Raw genomic sequence first — 18,518 nt, 5'->3', positions numbered from 1 at the left:
ATATCCCTTCCTTCTTCTTGAAAACCCATTTGCAAGTAATAATCTTTCTCCCCGAAGGCTGTATGACCAGATCCCATGTCTGATTCTTGTGTAGGGACTCCATCTCATCTCCCATAGCGGTAAACCATTTTTCAGAATCAGAACTTAAAATGGCTTCTTTGTAAGTAGACGGCTCAGATGTATCTACCTCTTCAGCAACCTGCAGTGCATAACCCACTATGTCCTCAAAACCATACCTCGTAGGTGGCCGAACTCCAACCCTCCTTGGCCGATCTTGAGCTATACTCTGATGGATATCTGATGGCATAGATTCTGGAATATCAGTTTCTGTCTGTGGCTCTTGATCCTCCTCTTCAGGTTCCTTTAAATCTCTCTCGTTCTGAATGACTTGAAACTCCACCTGTTTGTCAAGACTCCCAGTTTCTGACGTAGTTGTAGGCTTCACAATGGTTCTAAGCAGAGAACTTTCATCAAAGATAACGTTCCTGCTCATAATAACCCTCTTTTCTGCTGGAGACCAGATTCTGAAACCTTTCACTCCATCTCCGTAGCCCACAAATACTCCCTTTTTAGCTCTTGGTTCTAACTTACCTTCACTGACGTGATAGTAAGCCGTACAACTAAAAGCTTTCAGATTTGAATAATCAGCAGCTTTTCCTGACCACATCTCCATAGGTGTCTTGCACTGTATGCCTGTATGTGGTCCGCGGTTAATCAAGTAGCAAGCTGTACTAACCGCTTCTGCCCAGAATCTTCTATCTAGCCCAGCATTAGAGAGCATGCACCTTGCTCTCTCCAGAAGTGTTTGATTCATCCGCTCAGCTACACCGTTCTGCTGTGGTGTATTTCTGACTGTACGATGTCGAGCAATCCCTTCATCCTTACAGAATTGATCAAATTCAGACCAACAGAATTCCAGCCCATTATCAGTTCGCAACCTCTTGATCTTCTTCCCTGTTTGATTTTCCATCAAAATTTTCCACTCCTTGAACTTTTGGAAGGCTTCACTTTTATGCTTCATCATGTACACCCAAGTCATCCTTGAGTAGTCATCAATAATGGACACAAAAAATCTGCAACCTCCCAAAGACTCAACACGGCATGGACCCCAGCAATCAGAATGGATATAATCAAGTGTGCCTTTTGTTCTATGAATGGCCTTTGGAAACTTGTTGCGATGTAGTTTTCCAAAAACAAAATGTTCACAAAACTCTAGGCTCTTAACCTTATGACCAGCAAGTAAATCCTCCTTTGACAGAATTTGCATCCCTCTTTAACCCATATGACCAAGTCTCATGTGCCATAACTTAGTCATATCCTTCTGGTGAAATTCTGACGATGCAACATGGGCTGAACCTGTAACCGTGGAACCTTGTAGAAAATACAAAGTACCACGCATGACACCTTTCAGAATCAAATTTGAACCCTTCCAGACCCGCAAGACTCCATCTTTTCCCGACCAGCTGAATCCCTTGCTGTCCAAAAGACTGAGAGATATCAGATTTTTCGTCATCAATGGAACGTGCCTGACCTCGTTCAATGTGCAGAAGCTACCGTCATGTGTCCTTATCTTGATCGAGCCTGTCCCAACCACCTTGCAGACAGAACTGTTGGCCATCGAGATGCTGCCTCCGTCTACCTGCTCATAAGTCGTGAACCACTCTCTCCTAGGACAGATGTGATAGGATGCCCCAGAATCGAGAACCCACACATCTGAATGATGAGTGTGCTCATCCGCAACTAGGGCAATATCTTCTTCAGAATTGGTGTCTTCTTCAGCAACAGCAGCAGACACTGATTGTTTTTCCGATTGCTTCTTCTTCTTCGGACAATCAAATTTCCAATGTCCCTTCTCCTTGCAGTAATTACAAACATCATCCGGCTTTGCACCCTTCGACATCAGCTTATTTTTCTTTCCGCCGTTTTTCCTTCCCTTTCCGCTACTGGTGAACAGACCGGAAGGCTATATGTCCGTACTTGTGCCGTTAGCCTTATGCCGTAATTCCCTGCTATGAAGGGCCGATCTGACTTCTTCCAGTGACACAGTATCTTTCCCAACAATGAACGATTGAACAAAATTCTCAAACGACATTGGGAGAGATACTAACAGAATCAGGGCAGCATCTTCATCCTCGATCTTCACATCGATATTACGCAATTCTAATAACAAAGTATTCAATTGCTCTAAGTGTTCCCTGAGTTGTGTACCTTCAGCCATTCGTAAACCGAATAGACGTTGTTTCAGAAGCAGCTTGTTGGTTAGAGATTTTGTCATGTACAAACTCTCCAGCTTCAACCACAGACCAGCAGCAGTCTCTTCATCCGAGACCTCCGTGATGACGTCATCCGCGAGACACAGCATGATCGTCGAGTGCGCCTTTTCCTCCAGAATCGCCATCTCAGGAGTAACGACGGCGTTCTTGTCTTTCGACAACGGCGCCCAGAAGCCTTGCTGTTTCAACAAAGCCCGCATCTTGATCTGCCATAAACTGAAACTGTTCCTCCCTGTGAATTTGTCGATTTTCACGTTCAAAGCAGACATCTCGAATTCTCCAAGAACACCGATTAACCGAGAGGCTCTGATACCAATTTGTTGTGCGGAATTTGAGATAATACGAGAAAATATAAACGCGAAAAACAAGACAACAGATTTACGTGGTTCACCAATAAATTGGCTACGTCCACGGGAAGAGGGGGAGCAGTTTTATTATGGAGAGGCAAAAACAGAATTACAAAATAGGGTTTGCCATAGCGTCTATATATAGTGCTAAGCTACGCCCTAACAGGCTTGGGCCCAACATACAGAATCAACAGAAAATAAAGGGCCCAATACAACAACATTGTATACCGTCCTTTCTGTTTGTAGCGGGTCCGATTCAAGGCATTCAACAAATGTATTTCTATATTTCATTATAGGTTAGAAGAAACTACTTTTATATGATTTCATCTATATATTATTTTTCAGTAGCTTTTAGAATTTAGTTATATTTTTAATTAATCTCGAGTTAAATGAAAAGGAAATATACATATCTTTTTTCTATGGCTATAGAAACTCTAAGAGGCTTTTGGAAATATGCGTTACACGTTTATACCTGATAATTATAATAAGATTTCAATATATACTTAAAAAAAGAAATTGAATTTTGGAATAGAAAATATATGTTTAATGTGATTAAAATACAATTACGATATGTTAACATCGAATATTCATGACTTTAATTGTATAGAAATACTAGTGCTTTAACCATTGTATTTATCATCTCTAGTACATACTCTTGCACTTCTACTTGTTTGCGTAATTTTCAAAGTGAATCCGGGAGTTCCCCCAAACACTTCAGTAAGGCTTCAAACAACAAAGTAAGCCATCATGAAGTGATCAAGGGAACTCTAGGAAACACCTTGATAGATTTATTCGTAAAATATTGTGTTTATTATCCACAATCAGTGCTCTCACACTTCTATTTGTTTGTGCAAAATTTCAAAGCGAGCCCAGGAGTTCCCCCAAACACTTCAGTAGAGCATCAAACAGTGAAGTAAGCCCTAATGAAGCGGTCAAGGGAACTCTAGGGAACACCTTGATAGACTTGAAAACCATTTTTGTTCATCATCTCCACCTAGCTAGCTAGTAGTACTCTTGTATTCCTACATTGTATGTTTAATATTGTCACAACATACAATTCTATTTATAACATTGTTTTTCATAAGAAAATTCCATCATAAATGTGAAAGTGAGGTTTGGACTAGGATATGGGTTGACACTATATTGAATGTGGCTACCAATATGGGTAATATTAGAGTTTGAGAATATATGAAGGAAAAAAGTAATTCCTTCTTTGTCTTTTTATCTCTATTGTACTTTTTCTTTTTTTTTTCTTTTCATGTCTTCAAAGTTTGGATAGTGGCTTAACTTGCTAATTCTTATACCAAAGTTTTAACTTATGATATTTAGAATTTGTTCAACTTAGTGGTTTTTCATTTGTATTTTCTTTAATCCGATTATTATTATTATTATTATTTGATTTTTCATAATTTTTTATATATATCAAATTACTTTAAAATGCATTTAAAGAATCATATACAAATTCACATTGCGATTTTTAAATATTTTAACTCTTGTGCGATGGACACTTTGCTTTATGATTAATAAATAAAAAAGTGTCAACAAAAATAAAATAACGTTCATGAGTTAATTTTATTTGTGCATGGAATGTTCTCTCTTTACCATTTGTATTCATATTTGCCTATACTTGGATAACAATGAAGACCAGGTTCAATATTAAAATCTCAAGGAGTATATATATTCTTAGCATTATCAGCCTAATTGTTTGTTCCAAAGGAATATTTTTCTTGTATTCATAATTATTACTCCGTCAAGTTTGCGCACGTTTCTTAAGAAATAATAATAATTAATATAAGTAGTTTATATAATATTTATATTAATTGAGGTTTAGTTTTAATTTAGATCTACTAGAGAAATAATTACTGGAAAAACTACTTTATTAGACAGACGATCTATACCATATATACTTAATTCTACCTATACTTTCAAAAATAATTATGTATCTTAAACTTTCAACTCATCAATTAGTTCGATCAACTCATCAACAATTACTTTGAATTCGAAGATTAATAAAACTTGATAATTTCTTAATTGGTCATGTATAGTTTGATAAATCTTTTCTAGATTCTTAAAATTTTGAGATTCCATTGTTTAACATGTTGAGGTTGATGATTCTAGATCTTTTACATTTTGAGCTATGATTTTTTTTTTCAAGTTTAGAAATAGAGTAAATGACCATAGTTCTCAAAATAACAGTTAAAATTATAGAGAAAAATATTTTCTTATAAAATCATTTTGGACCGATTGATGACAAGTATATATAATGATTATTACAAGAAACATGATGATTTTAGTGATGAGGAAGATTACTAGATATTATTATTTTACACTTTTGAACAAAATAAATGATAAAATTGATAATAAAGGTTTGGGGGGAGGGTTTTGTGATTATATGCCTCACAAAGGAAATAACGTAGATAATGACGAAGATAATAATAATGGTGATGGAAATTTTGATTTTGTGTCTTCTAAAAAAATAATGATGAAAACAATACGGATAGTGATGACGACGATATTGATGATTATATTGGAGATCTAAGAGATGATTATATATTTCATCATAATCATCATCTCTAGAATCCCAAATATTGTTATCATCACCATCAATATCGTCATCGGCATCATCCTTATAATCTCCATAATTATATTTGTTAGAAAACATAATCAAAATTACCAACATCGACATCATCTTCCTCATCATCTACAGTATTTTCTTTGTTAGATGATATATAATCATTTTTTGTCAAATATATGTATATATATATATAACAAAAAATTGTCTATGAACTCATAATTCTGATGTGGTTCTGATGTTGTCTATCAACCACTTGCCATAAATTTTCTTGTCATATTATTAGTATCATTTAAAATTTTAATTAAGTAATCTTAGATACTTATTCATCAAGTAATAAATATTAATCTAGTCAAATAATAAGAAAATAAATCAGAAAGTCTATGTTTGATGAATATTGGTAGAGTGATAAATATGAATCTGGTCAAATCATAGGAAATTAAATCATAAAAATAATTATTTGACTAATAGTTATAATAATAAGAAGTTAAATCACAAAAAGTCATTATTTGACAAATATTTATAGCGTTTTAGGATATGCTTTTGTTCAATAAAAAGGGGCTGATTGAAAAAATAATATTATTTAAATAAAATAGATTGAAAATAATATTAAAAATAAAATGTGTGATTCATCAGGTGCAATTACTTCACAAGAACTAAGAATTGTGTCAAAGAGTTTTGATTAGTGTGCTCTAAAAAATCATTAAAGAAGAAAAAGCTCAAACAATTTTTATTGATTATTTATATATGACTCGAATATATTACCAAAATATTTGCATAATATTATTCAATAGATTTGAAAACACTTTTAATGGCGACTATTTGTAGGTAATAGAAGCAATTTTTGTTTCCTAAACATAATTGTAGTGGCAACTATTAAGTTATAGCAGCGACGTGAGCTGCCATGAAAGTACACTTTTTGTGGCGACATCGATTGTGTTGCCACTAACACAATTTTTGTGGCGACTATTATTGGTATTAGCAGCGACTAAAGATGACACTAAGCAGACTTGTGGTGGTGACTATTATAGGTATTTTATGCGGCGCCACTAAAAACACACTTTTAGTGGCGACTATTATCGCTATTAGTAGATATTTGAGATGCTACAAAAGCCAACCCCACAATAAATATATAATCTTTGTATTCATCATCTCTAGCTAGTACGAACTCATGCATTTATATATACTTGTTTACGTAATTTTTAAAGTCAACCCAGGAGTTCCCCCAAACACTTCAGCAACGCTTCTAACATCAAAGTAAGCCCTCATGAAGTGGTCAAGGGAACTCTAGGGAACACCTTAATAGATTTATACATGAACTATCATGTTCATCATCCACAGCCAGGACTCCTACACTTCTATTTGTTTGTGTAAAATTTCAAAGTGAGTCCAAGAGTTTCCCCAAACACTTCAGCAGGACATCAAACAATGAAGTAATCCCTAATGAAGTGATCAAGGGAACTCTAGGAAACACCTTGATAGACTTAAAACCCATTTTTGTTCATCATCTCCGATCCAACTAATTAGTAGTATACTCTTGCATTTCTACTTGTTTGTTTGATGTTGTTACACCATACATTATTCTATTTATAACATTGTTTTTATAAGAAAATTCCATCCCAAATGTGAAAGTAGGGTTTGAACTAGGTTAAGGGGTGACACTATATTGAATGTAGCAACAAATATGGGTAATATTAAAGTTTGAAAATATATCATGAAAAAAGTAATTCCTTCTTGTCTTTTCATCTCATTTTGTACTTTTTCTTCTTTTTTTCTCTTTTCATGTCTTCAAAGTTTGGATAGTGGCTTCAAGTGCTAATTCTTATACCAATGTTTTAACTTTTGATATTTAAAATTTGTTCAACTTAGTAGTTTTTCATTTGTATTTTCTTTAATCCGATTATTATTATTATTAATTGATTTTTTCATAATTTTTATATATGTCAAATTACTTTTAAATATATTTAAAAAATCATATACATATTCATATCGCGATTTTTAAATACTTTTAACTCTTGTGCCACGGAGGGGGTGTATATTTCTATAAATATATTCCAGATGGACAATATACCATTTGTATTCATATTTGCCTTCACTTGGATAATAATGATGACCAGGTTCAATATTATAATCTCAAGGGGTATATATATTCTTAGCATTATCAGCCTAATTGTTTGTTCCAAAGGAATATATGTTGTATTCATAATTACTCCTCCATTAAGTTTGCGCACGTTTCTTAAGAAATAATAATGATTAATATAAGTAGTTTATATAATATTTATATTAATTGGGGTTTAGTTTTAATTTAGATCTACTAGAAAAATGATTACGGAAAAACTACTTTATTAGACAGACGTTCTATACCATACATACTAAATTCTACCTATACTTTCAAAAATAATTATGTATCTTACACTTTCAACTCATCAATTAGTTCGATCAACTCACAACAATTACTTTGAATTCGAAGATCAATAGAACTTGATAATTTCTTAATTGATCGTGTATAGTTTGATAAGTCTTTTCTAGATTATTAAAATTTTGAGATTCCATTGTGAAACCTTGAGATTTGATGATTCTAGATCTTATACATTTTGAGCTATGATTTTTTTTTCAAGATTAGAAATAGAGTAAATGACCACAGTTCTCAAAATAACAGTTAAAATTATAGAGAAAAGTATTTTCTTATAAAATCATTTTGGACCGATTGATGACAAGTATATATAATGACTATTACAAGAAACATGATGATTTTAGTGATGAGGAAGATTACTAGACTTTTGAACAAAATATATGATAAAAATGAAAATAAAGATTTGGGGGAGGGGGGGGGGGTTGTGATTATATGACACACAAAGGAAATAACGTAGATAATGATGAAGATAATAATAACGGTGATGGAGATCTTAATTTTATGTCTTCTAAAAAAATAATGATGAAAACAATACAGGCAATGATGACGATGATGCTGATGATATTGGAGATTTAAGAAATAATTATATGTTTCATCATCTCTAGAATCTCAAATATTATTATCATCACCATCAACATCGTCATCGCCATCACCCTTATAATCTCCATAATTATATTTTTTAGAAAACAAAATCAACATTACCAACATCGACATTATCTTCCTCATCATCTTCAGTATTTTCTTTGTTAGATGATATATAATCAATGTTTGTCAAATATATATGTATATATATATAACAAAAAATTGTCTATTAACTCATAATTCCGATGTGGTTCTGATGTGGTCTATCAACCACTTGCCATAAATTTTCTTGTCATATTATTAGTGTCATTTAAAATTTGGTACCTTATTTTAATTAAGTATTAGTTACTTATTCATCAAGTAATAAATATGAATCTGGTCAAATAATAAGAATCAAATCATAAAGTCTATATTTGCCGAATATTGGTAGAGTGATAAATATGAATCCGGTCAAATAATAGAAAATTAAAGTATAATAATTATTATTTGACTAATAGTTATAAATATGAATCTAGTTAAACAATAAGAAATTAAATCACAAAAATAATTATTTGGCTAATAGTTATAAATATGAATCTGATTAAATAATAAGAAATTAAATCACAAAAATATTTATGTGACGAATAGTTATGGTGTTTTAGGATACACTTGTGTTCACATAAATAAAATAAATCGAAACATCATGATTTGAAGAAAAAAAAATGTGTGATTCATCAGGTGCAAATATTACTCAAAAGAACTAAGATTGTGTCAAGAGTTTTTGTTAGTGTGCTCTAAAAAATGATTAAAGACGAAAAAGCTCGAATATTTTTTATTGATTATTTATATATCAGTCCATTGTATTACAAAAAAATGCATAATATTATTCAATAGTCGAAAACACTACATAATACATATATAATAGTCTAGAAACAAAAAAAAACATGAAAAAAAATGTTAATCTAGATAAGCATAGCAAAAAAAACACTACATGATGCTCTTGAGGGTTACTTAAAAGTCAATGTAGTGCAAATCAAAAGGAATGAAACGATTAGATGTTACTCAATCATACTATAACTTAACAATCAAAAAGCTAAACGTCGAACTTCAGCCCTGAGAGATTTTCCATTAACAACAACCTAAGCATGTTTAAATATTCAATCTATGTGGTGGATATGATAATTATTATTCAATAAGCTAACCTTTAAAGTTCAATGTCATATATACAATTTAGTTTCTAGGTCATTAACATTGGTAACACAAATTGGGCAACTATTATTTTTTTTTCTAGCCAATTTTCTATGAAATTAACATGAAACATATGTTAATTTTTACTAAGAAATCGGGAGTTAGAGTCATTTTTATTAGGGAGCCCTTTATCCCCAACCCCTCAAATGTGGGACTTCTCGGCTTGAATTCAATATAATTTGACTCCAATTAGAGTACTGGACCCCGGGTGAAAAAAAAAAAGTAAAGCTTATCCTATTTACCTCCTCATATTTTCAAGAATTACAAAAGCCTCTCTTAATTTATTTTTTTATAATATTTTTTCCCTTACTCCTCTCTTTAGTAGAAGGAGAAAATCTTTACTAGGAAGCGTTGTCCTCCTTTCAAATGGAACTCTACACAACGAAAATTAGGGATAAACAAAATCGAACTGAAAATTGCACCAAATCAAACCCAAAAAAATTTCAACTAGTCATTTTAGTTTGACTTAGCTAGTTTGATATATATTGAAGAAAAGAAAAACCCGACTATATTGGCTTGGGTTGGTTTTAACTATAATAGGTATTAGCAGCGACACAATTTGACACTAAAACAAACTTTTAGTGGCGACCTTTAAAGGTATAAGCAGCAACTTGTTTTGCCACTACATTTTAGCAGCGATTTGAGATGCCACTAAAATCAACCCGATATTATATATATAATTTTTAAACATTATTTTGTACATAGCAATATTTACTTAGCTTTGAGATTATTTATAAATATTTCTTCCACATTTTTATTTTTTTTGTTTTTTAACATATTATTTTAAATTTGACTTAAAATTTTGAATAGTTCAATAAAGGTTATATTCCATAGATATTAGTAATTCTAACAAAGCTCAAATAAAAATCAAACAAATACTATTGCTAACCAAAAAAAAACTCAAATATTAAGAATGACAATAATGTTGAATATTTGTTCTTTAGTTATATATTGGTTTACACTTAATTTGGCATGATTTATACTTTAAAATTATAATCATTTTCCTTTTGACTTATTTATTTGCAATATCTGTTTTATGTGATTTAATTGTTATTTTTCTTGAATTTTTTAGTTTATCAGTCATATTATATTTTGTGTTATTTTCTTATAAATCACCTCAGATAATTATATTTTAAAAAAATTAAAAAAATATTTGAAATACAAATTAATTACATATTAGTATGAACACTTTACTTGAAAAAATCTGAAAAAATCGAGGTTAAAAAACATGAATCTATTAGTTTGGTTAGTGGATTTTAAAACATAATATAAATGATATGATTTGCTATTTTAAGAAATTCGAACAAACTCAATCCATGTACACTCCTAGCAAGAATCTAATTAGTCGGGCTCCAATCATAAAAAATATTTTTCAAATATTACAGCATTTTTATCTGGAATAAATTAAACAAAGTGTCAACACATCAAACAAATCCAATAAAATTTAGCACAATTACATCCAAATCAGTTATTAATAGCTACAAGCTTTATTCCAATGAGTATACAATGTAGCTCAAAATGGATAATTATACGGCTAAAACAAAGCTCTAGGTAATTAAAGAACAAAAATTAACGTCCAATTTTCATGACTTTAATTAATTGTTTTTGTAATTTTCAAAGTGGATCCGAATGTTCGCTCAAACACTTTAGCAAGACTTCAAACAATGAAATAATAAGCTCTCATGAAGTGGTCAAAGGGAACTCCACAGGAAGATTTATACGCGAATTAATATTATATTCATCATCTCTAGCTAATACGTACTCATGCATTTATATATAATTGTTTGCGTAATTTTCAAAGTCAATACAGGAGTTCCCACAAACACTTCAGCAAGGCTTCTAACATCAAAGTAAGCCCTCATGAAGTGGTCAAGGGAACTCTAGGGAACACCTTGATAGATTTATACGTGAACTATTTCGTTCATCATCCACAACCAGCACTCCAACAATTTTATTTGTTTGAGTAAAATTTCAAAGTGAGTCCAAGAGTTCCCCCAAACACTTCAGCAGGGCATGAAACGATGAAGTAAACCCTAATGAAGCGGTCAAGGGAACTCCAGGGAACACCTTGATAGACGTAAAACCCATTTCTTTTTCATCATCTCCGATCCAACTAATTAGTAGTATACTCTTGCATTTCTACTTGTTTGTTTGATGTTGTTACACCATACATTATTCTATTTATAACATTGTTTTTATAAGAAAATTCCATCCCAAATGTGAAAGTATGATTTGAACTAGGATATGAGGTGACACTATATTGAATGTAGCAACAAATATGGGTAATATTAAAGTTTGAGAATATATCATGAAAAAAGTAATTCCTTCTTGTCTTTTCATCTCATATTGTACTTTTTCTTCTTTTTTTCTCTTTTCATATCTTCAAAGTTTGGATAGTGGTTTCACTTGCTAATTCTTATACCAATGTTTTAACTTTTGATATTTAAAATTTGTTCAACTTAGTAGTTTTTCATTTGTATTTTCTTTAATTCGATTATTATTATTATTAATTGATTTTTTCATAATTTTTATATATGTCAAAATACTTTTAAATGCATTTAAAAAATCATATACATATTCATATCGCGATTTTTAAATACTTTTAACTCTTGTGTCACGGAGGGGGTGTATATTTCTATAAATATATTCCAGATGGACAATTTACCATTTGTATTCATATTTGCCTTCACTTGGATAATAATGATGACCAGGTTCAATATTATAATCTCAAGGGGTATATATATTCTTAGCATTATCCGCCTAATTGTTTGTTCCAAAGGAATATATGTTGTATTCATAATTACTCCTCCATTAACTTTGCGCACGTTTCTTAAGAAATAATAATGATTAATATAAGTAGTTTATATAATATTTATATTAATTGGAGTTTAGTTTTAATATAGATCTACTGGAAAAATGATTACGGAAAAAATTACTTTATTAGACAGACGTTCTATACCATACATACTAAATTCTACCTATACTTTCAAAAATAATTATGTATCTTACACTTTCAACTCATCAATTAGTTCGATCAACTCATCAACAATTACTTTGAATTCGAAGATCAATAGAACTTGATAATTTCTTAATTGATCGTGTATAGTTTGATAAGTCTTTTCTAGATTATTAAAATTTTGAGATTCCATTGTGAAACCTTGAGATTTGATGATTCTAGATCTTATACATTTTGAGCTATGATTTATTTTTCAAGATTAGAAATAGAGTAAATGACCACAGTTCTCAAAATAACAGTTAAAATTATAGAGAAAAGTATTTTCTTATAAAATCATTTTGGACCGATTGATGACAAGTATATATAATGATTATTACAAGAAACATGATGATTTTAGTGATGAGGAAGATTACTAGATATTATTATTTTACACTTTTGAACAAAATAAATGATAAAAATGATAATAAAGGTTTGGGGGGGGGGGGGTTTGTGATTATATGCCTCACAAAGGAAATAACGTAGATAATGACGATGATAATGATAACGGTGATGGAGATCTTGATTTTATGTCTTCTAAAAAAATAAAGATGAAGACAATACAGGCAATGATGAAGACGATGTTGATGATGATATTGGAGATCTAAGAAATGATTATGTTTCATCATCATAATCATCATCTCTAGAATCTCAAATATTGTTATCATCACCATCAACATCGTCATTGCCATCACCCATATAATCTCCATAATTATATTTGTTAGAAAATATAATCAAAATTATCAACGTTGGCATTTTCTTCCTCATCATCTTCAATATTTTCTTTGTTAGATGATATATAATTATTTTTTGTCAAATATTATATATATATATATATATAACAAAAAATTGTCTATGAACTCATAATTCCGATGTGGTTCTGATGTGGTCTATCAACCACTTGCCATAAATTTTCTTGTCAAATTATTAGTGTCATTTAAAATTTTGTACCTTATATTAATTAAGTAATAAATATGAATCTGGTCAAATAATAAAAAATCAAATCATAAAATCTATATTTGACGAATATTAGCAGAGTGATAAATGTGAATCTGGTCAAATAATAACAAATCAAATCATAAAGTTTAGATTTGATCAATATTGGTAGAGTGATAAATATGAATCCGGTCAAATAATAGAATGTTAAAGTGTAATAATTATTATTTGACTAATAATTATAAATATGAATCTATTTAAATAATAAGAAATTAAATCATAAAAATAATTATTTGGCTAATAGTTATAAATAAGAATCTTGCTAAATAATAAGAAATTAAATCACAAAAATAATTATTTGACGAATAGTTATGGTGTTTTAGGATACACTTCTATTCACATAAATAAAATAAATCGAAATATCATGATTTGAAGAAAAAAATAATAAAATGTGTGATTCATCAGGTGCAAATATTACTCAAAAGAACTAAGAATTGTGTCAAGAGTTTTTGTTAGTGTGCTCTAAAAATTGATTAAAGAGGAAAAAGCTTGAATATTTTTTTATTTATTATTTATATATCAATGCATTGTATTGCAAAAAAAATGCATAATATTATTCAATAGTCTAAAACACTACATAATACATATATAATAGTCTAGAAACAAAAAAAACATGAAAAAAAATGTTAATCTAGATAAGCATAGCAAAAAAAACACTACATGATGTTCTTGAGGATAACTTAAAAGCCAATTTAGTGCAAATCAAAAGGACTGAAACGATTAGATGTTACTCAATCACCAATAACATCCCTTTGTCAAATCAAGCAATTTTCATTGATATATTCATCAAATAACATAATATTAATTGTTGCTTGAAGTATTAGTAGACCATCAATTATCATCATGAAATACATTGATTTAGAATAATTTTGTACCAACTTATAAATTCATATAGTGAAAGTTGTTCTAATAAAAATCAGAAGCATGTCCATCGTCAATAAAAAAGATTTAATTTTTTTTTGTAATTATAGAAATTAGTCATGCATGTTCATAGATATAGACATGTTGGATTCATCATTTTCAGCTTGTACTCTTGCTCTTCAACTTGTTTGTGTAAAGTTCAGAGTGAACCCGCGAGTTTCCCCAAACACTTCAGCAGGACTTCAGAAACGAAGTGGTTAAAGGAACTCTCGGGAACACCTTGATAGATGTAGTAATGAAGCATTGCATTCATCATCTAACTCTAGTTCTCTTGCATGTTTACTAGTTTGTGTATACTTCAAAGTGAACCCAAGAGTTCCCCCAAACACTTTAGTAGGGCATCAAAAATAAAGATATTAATCCCTCATGAAGTGGTCAAGGGAACTCTCGAGAATACCTTGATATATATAGAAATGAATCATTGTTCTTTCATCATCTCCCTGTTAGTACTCTTCCACTTCTACTAATCTATGTAAATTTCAAAGTAAACCCAGGAGTTCCCCCAAACACTTCAGCAGGGCATCAAACACGAAGTAATTAAACCCTCATGAAGTGGTCAATTCTCATACATAAGGTTTTAACTTTGATATTAACTAAACCCAAGTTTAAATGATGGTTTCACATGCATAATTCTCATATATAAGGTTTTAACTTTGATATTAATTAAATCTTGCATCAATTTGCTGGAAATAATGAATTCACTGTCTTATAATGTGACTATTTATATTTTTTCTTATGCATTTCAATTTTCTTTTAAATAATTTTAAAGAATCATATAATAATTCACAACGATATTTTTAAATACTTTGACTCTTGTGTGACAGAAGGGGTATATATATTTTATAAAATTATTCTAGATCTTGTCCAATTTGCTTTATAATTGGTATAAAAATAGAAAGGTGTCAACAAAAAATATAATGTTGAGTCAATCTTATAATTTGTGCATGGATTGTTTTCCCTTTATTTTGGAATAATTTTTTTCCTTCACTTGGATAACAATATAGACCAGGTTCAATATTATAACCTTAGGAAGTATATTATAATCCTACATGTATCAAGGAATATTTCTTTTCCAGAGTTCAAAAAGGCAACAATGCAACAACAATCTATCTCGTGTAATTTCATAAAGTGTTGTTAGAGAGTCTTAATCAAGAGGTCTGAAGTTATTGTGGAGTGGTAAGAACTTTAACCAAGGAGTTTGAATCCCCTTGGTACGTAACAGAGTCATCTTTGTTAGGAAGCCGTTTACCCCCACCCTTCAATGTGGGACTTTCAGGCATGAATCCGAATTTAATTGAGCTCAAATAAGAATATTGCCTCATGTTTTCATGAATTACAACAGCTTGTCTTATTTTATTTTTTTATAATATTTTTTCAAAAATCCTTACTGGGAAGCGTCGTTATCCTTCCAAATGGGACTCTATACAACGGGAATTAGGGATAAATAAAATCGAATAAAAAATTACACCAAATCAAACTCGAAAAAAATTTGACTAGTAATTTTGGTTTTACTTAGCTAGTTTGTTGTTGAAGAAAAAAAAATCGACTATATTAGCTTGGGTTGGTTTTAACTTTAATAGGTATTAATTAGCAGCGACATGATTTGACACTAAAACTTACTTTTAGTGGCAACTATTATAGGTATTAGCAGCGACTTATGTTGCCAAACAACGTGGCGATCATTATAAGTGTTAGCAGCAACTTGTTTTGTTACTAAAAACATAGATTTGGGTATTAGCAACGGTTTGAGATGCCACTAAAACAAACTCGACATCATATATATAATTTTAAAACAAAATATTTTATGCATAACAGTATTTACTTAGCATTGAGATATATTGGTTTACACTTATTTTAGCATGATTTATACCTTAAAATTATAATCATTTTCATTTTGACTTATCTATTTGCAATATTTGTTTTCTATGATTTCATTGTTATTTTTGTTGAATATTTTAGAGATTATCTTGTGTTAATTTCTTAAGAAATACCTTAGATAATTATATTTTGAAAAAAAAAACTAAAGAAATATTTAAAACACCAGTTAATTACATGTTATTATAAATACTTTACCCGGAAAATTTAAAAAAATCCGAAAAAATCCGAGGTTGAATAACCTGAATCTATTAGTTTGGTTTGTAGATTTTAAAACACAACATAAATGATTTAATTACTATTTTAAGAAATCTGAACCAACTCAATTCATGTACACCCCTAGCGAAAATCTTATTAATCGGGCTCCAATCATAAAAAAATATTTTTCAAGTACTACATCATTTTTATCGGGAATAAACTAAACAAAGTGTCAACACATCAAACAAATCCAATAAAATTTAGCTACAAGCTTTATTCCAATGAGTATACAATGTAGCTCAAAATGGATAATTATACGGCTAAAATAAAGCTCTGGTTTAATAAAAGAACAAAAATTAACGTCCAATCTTCATGATTTTAATTAATTGTTTTTTGTAATTTTCAAAGTAGATCCGAATGTTACCTCAAATACTTCAGTAGGACTTCAAACAATCAAATATTAAGCTCTCATGAAGTGGTCAAGGGAACTCCAAAGGTACATGAATCAATATTGTACTCATCATCTTTAGCTAATACGTACTCATGCATTTATATATACTTGTTTGCGTAATTTTCAAAGTCAACCCGGGAGTTCCCCCAAACACTTCAGCAAGGCTTCCAACATCAAAGTAAGCCCTCATGAAGTGGTCAAGGGAACTCTAGGGAACACCTTGATAGATTTATACTTGAACTATCTCGTTCATCATCCACAATCAGCAAACACTTCTATTTGTTTAATTTGCGTAAAATTTCAGAGTGAGCCCAGGAGTTCCCCCAAACACTTCAGCAGGACATCAAACAACGAAGTAAGCCCTAATGAAGCGGTCAAGGAAACTCTAGGGAACACCTTGATAGATTTAGAAAATCATTTTTGTTCATCATCTCCAACTAGCTAGTAGTAATACTCTTGCACTTCAATTGTTTGTTTAATGTTGTCACAACATACACTCCTATTTATAACATTTGTTTTATAAGAAAATTCCATCCTAAATATGAAAGTGAGGTCTGAACTAGGATATGGGGTGACATTATATTGAATGTGTCTACAAATATGGGTAATATTAAAGTTTGAGAATATATGAAAAGGTAATTTATTCTTGTCTTTTAATCTCATATTGTACTTTTTCCCTTTTTTTCTTTTCATGTCTTAATGTTTGGGTAATGGATTCACTTGCTATTTCTTATGCCAAAGTTTTAACTTGTGATATTTGAAATTTATTTAATTTAGTAATTTTCATTTGTATATAATATACTTCATCTGGTCCTTATAATTTCTATCTTGTAAAATTAATTAGTTTCTTTAATTTGACTATTATTATACGATTTTTTCGAATTATATATATCAAATTTCTTTTAAATACATTTAAAGATCATATAGCAATGTAGACCAGGTTCAATATTTCTTATATTCATAATTACTCCTCCATTCTTATTCAGTTTGGACTTTGCACGTCTCTTTAAATAATGATTAATATGAGTATTTTATACAATATTTATATTAATGGGATAATGCCCAAGTACTCCCTCAACCTATGCCTGAAATCTCAGAGACACACTTATACTATATTAAGGTCCTATTGTCCCCCTAAACTTATTTTATAAATAATTTTTTACCCCTTTTTGACCTACGTGGCACTATCTTGTGGGCCCAACGATGGTTGACTTTTTTTAAAAAACTAGTGCCACGTAGGCTAAAAAGGGGTAGAAAATTACTTATAAAATAAGTTCAGGGGGTAATAGGATCTTAGTATAGTATAAGTGTGTCTCTGGGATTTCAGACATAGGTTGAGGGGGTACTTGTACATTTTCCCTATATTAATTGATGTTTAGCTTTAATTTAGATCTACTAGGGAAATAATTACTAAAAAACTACTTTATTAGACACACATCCATGCCGATCATATATACTAAATTTTACTCATATTTTCAAATAATAATATATCTTACCATTTTAATTAAGAGTTTTCTATCAAAAATTGAGAAAAATACAACTAGATACTTGTGAAACATACTGGATACATACATACATATATATATATATATATATATATAGAAGAATATTGCGAGATGGGATAAAGACGAACAAAATTTATGTTTGTTTTTTAAATACATGCAAATTCAC

General features: G+C 30.3%; 2 non-coding genes across 2 annotated transcripts; both read right to left on the bottom strand.

The window, feature by feature from the left end:
* Nucleotides 1-6,394: 6,394 nt before the first annotated feature.
* Nucleotides 6,395-6,495, bottom strand: MIR395b (microRNA MIR395b). Its single transcript, NR_107997.1, has one exon. It is a non-coding gene; the product is annotated as a microRNA MIR395b (primary transcript).
* A 10,340-nt stretch (nucleotides 6,496-16,835) lies between these two features.
* Nucleotides 16,836-17,034, bottom strand: MIR395a (microRNA MIR395a). Its single transcript, NR_107996.1, has one exon. It is a non-coding gene; the product is annotated as a microRNA MIR395a (primary transcript).
* Nucleotides 17,035-18,518: the final 1,484 nt, after the last annotated feature.

This window comes from Solanum lycopersicum, chromosome 5 (assembly GCF_036512215.1).
Source record: "Solanum lycopersicum chromosome 5, SLM_r2.1".
Lineage (NCBI taxonomy): Eukaryota > Viridiplantae > Streptophyta > Magnoliopsida > Solanales > Solanaceae > Solanum > Solanum lycopersicum.
The sequence above is the reverse complement of the archived record's forward strand: the minus strand, read 5'-3'. Positions and strand labels throughout refer to the sequence as shown.